We start from the raw sequence: 3,068 nt of genomic DNA, 5'->3' as shown, positions 1-3,068 counted from the left end.
GTAATTCAATACAAATCAATAGAATATTTGAAATGTGAGTTGTTTAACATTTACTAATTAAAAGGATTATATATCACAACATGACGTTTGTAATCTTAATCGAATGTATTATTTGTTGATATATATTTGTGTGGTTTTCTAATTATTTGTATTTTGAACAATTATAAAATTGCATACATATTAAAACTACAACTTGCAATTTTTATGTGTAAATGTAGATGGTTTTTCAATTTTACTATTTTTTACTGTCTGTTCAATTTTAAAAGTAGATGATTTATCTTTTTAAAATTGAAACTTGACATTTTGTGAGTGATCAGTTTATTAAAATGACAATTATTTATCATCAAATAATTCAAGTTAAAATAGCAAATATGACAACAAATTGTTCGTATCCTAGCTAGTTAGAATGCCAAAAAAATAATATCGTCCGGCAATAATCTACCTAGACCCGATTACATAATAATTCAAGGGTATAGTTGGAAAGAAGCTTTTTATAGAGTTTTAATCCAAACACATGATGAGGTGGGAAACAATTAACCTAACACTTGATAAAAATAAATCTTGCACTACTAATTTCTGCATTACTAATCTGTGCGTTATTAATCGTTGTACCAAATGACCCCTTAATTTGTTGTTTGGTTGATAAATTTGGGGTAACCTATTCTGAGATCAATAATTAGCATCAGAATTAGTTATCCCTCTCCTTGGATGATATAGTAATTTCGGGATAACTTATCCCGAGATAAAATAGGTAAATGACAAAAATATTCCTTTAAATTCTTTTTATACATCACTTTTTACATTCATGAAGGGTATTTTTATAAACACTTGTTCTTAAAATTTATCCAATGTATATTTTTTTGAATACAACAAATCAGACAATCAACAAAAAATAATCTCAGTATAACTTATTACTTATCCTATCATAACTAATCATAATATAGCTTATTCTATCATAACTAGTCTTATGATAACTTGTATTCATGCCAAATAACTCCTTAGGCCTGTTTGGCGAGAGATAATTCATGATTATCACGTGAGATGAAGTTGAAGTTTTCTTGGGGAAAATCTCAATTGGTTGGCTAGTTAAACTCCCGTGGTGAAAGTTCGATTCCATATATTATAGTCTTCTCCTCATTTTCCAACCCCTACACCATAAAAGAAAGTTGAAGTTTTCTTTGAATAAGCAATGTAAACTTTTAAATTGTATTTTTTGTTCAAAAATATAAAACTCTTGCTAGTTTGTGAAAATTATCATAATTGTATCAATTTTTTATACAATCTTATACCAAATAAATAAATATAATTTTGTGGGTCAATTTTTTGATTTGAAAAGTGTGAAATCATGATATGAGAACTCCAAATCAAGTTACTCTTTTTTTTTGGCTAATTTGGAATTTCATCTCGTGATTTGAAATCATTAGATGAAATCACATGTCTAAATGTTGATTTCATCTCATGATTTCAAATACACACCTATACTATCCATTTATTAAGTTTCATGTTTGAACTATTGAGAGTATGGGTATTCTACCTAAACTATTCGTAACAGTTAGCAAAACATACTTAGACGTTGGCTACACCTAATGTTTGTCTAGAATTGCTTTTAGACGCGTTTGTCCATAAAATCTTCATCCATATGGCATATATAACGGCTCTATTTGTTGGTACATTATTTTTTTTACTGTAATATTTTTTAATTGGATTTTAAAAAAATTTAAACTCTCCCCTTTCAAGTCGGAGATATCGATATCAAGGCAGAGGCTAGACCACGGCTTAGGAGGTGAAGAAGAAGATGATGGATGTCATGGTTGGAATAAATTAATTTATTCAGTAATAATTTAAATCTTTAACCTTAACTTTAAACTTAATATTAATTTATTTAGATTTTTCAAGGTGAAATTATTTTTTTGTGTGGAGTATCGATCACTGGTAGAATTTTTAGACAAAAAGAGAAAGTTTATACACATTATCAGAAATTAGTTGAGATGTGCTTCTATCACTATTGGGTAGTTCCGATAGAAAACTCATATTCTCAATAGTTTAAGTATGAAACTCAAAAAATTGAGATGGTTTTAAATTTTAGTGTGTTTTTGACCCTTAACTCTTTTATATCTAAACTACTTATGATTTTCTGTGCTTTTAAAGTATATAATTAATTGATCATTTTATTGATCACCAAGTAATATTTATAATCCTAAGTTAACCAACACCCTGGTTGCTCCTCGTACTACCCTTATAGTAGCCTAAGATTTCTTAGAAACATAATTTCTATAACGAACATATAGTTTTGAATGGCTTCTTATTGCCCCTCATTTTTATGCCCATGTTGATCGTTATAGTATGAAAGATCTCTTTTATATTGGTAACTCGCTAAAATATATTGGTATATCTTTCATATCAAACCTCATAAACAGCTACCGCAAAGCAAGCTTTTAGAAGAACCTTTCATATTGCTTTGATTTTGCTATTGTTGTGCATCCATGCATGTCCATTCTTGATCCTAAAGAAGGATTTGTCTTTGTCATCCCAACCACCTCAATGCACCTTGCTAGACATAACACTGTAAAAGAAAATAGGTGGCGCAATGATTCACTAATCACAAAATATACATTTATTGTCCACTGTTATGTCCTAATTTTAGTTGAACATAGTTGGTTCTCATTCTTCCTAATAGTGACAGTCAGAGGATGAACGTTTGCTTAAGACTTTCCACATTGTGGCTGACCAAAACTCTCCGGGGAACATTTCCAACAGGTTGTTATGAATGGGCCTAGACCAATATTCACAAAGCAGCCCAAAACAGGATTAAGTGGCTATGTGTGGGATCCGGGTTGATAAATAGAGACTTGGGAGAGCAAAATAGGATTATGCAAATTGTTGAGAAAATATCCAAGTCCTCTCATCCCCTTTCTATGAGTTCTTCTTCTCATCCCTTTCTTGTACTTGTGTTCTTCCATTTCCATTTAGTTCTTAAATTCCTTTGTAATTTCAATTACGATTTAGTGAAATAGACTTGTTGGTTGTTTGAATTTGAATTGAGTGGTCTTGTTATTGGGTTTGTTACA

The sequence above is a fragment of the Solanum tuberosum genome, unplaced genomic scaffold (assembly GCF_000226075.1).
Source record: "Solanum tuberosum cultivar DM 1-3 516 R44 unplaced genomic scaffold, SolTub_3.0 scf00245, whole genome shotgun sequence".
Classification (NCBI taxonomy): domain Eukaryota; kingdom Viridiplantae; phylum Streptophyta; class Magnoliopsida; order Solanales; family Solanaceae; genus Solanum; species Solanum tuberosum.
The sequence above is the reverse complement of the archived record's forward strand: the minus strand, read 5'-3'. Positions refer to the sequence as shown.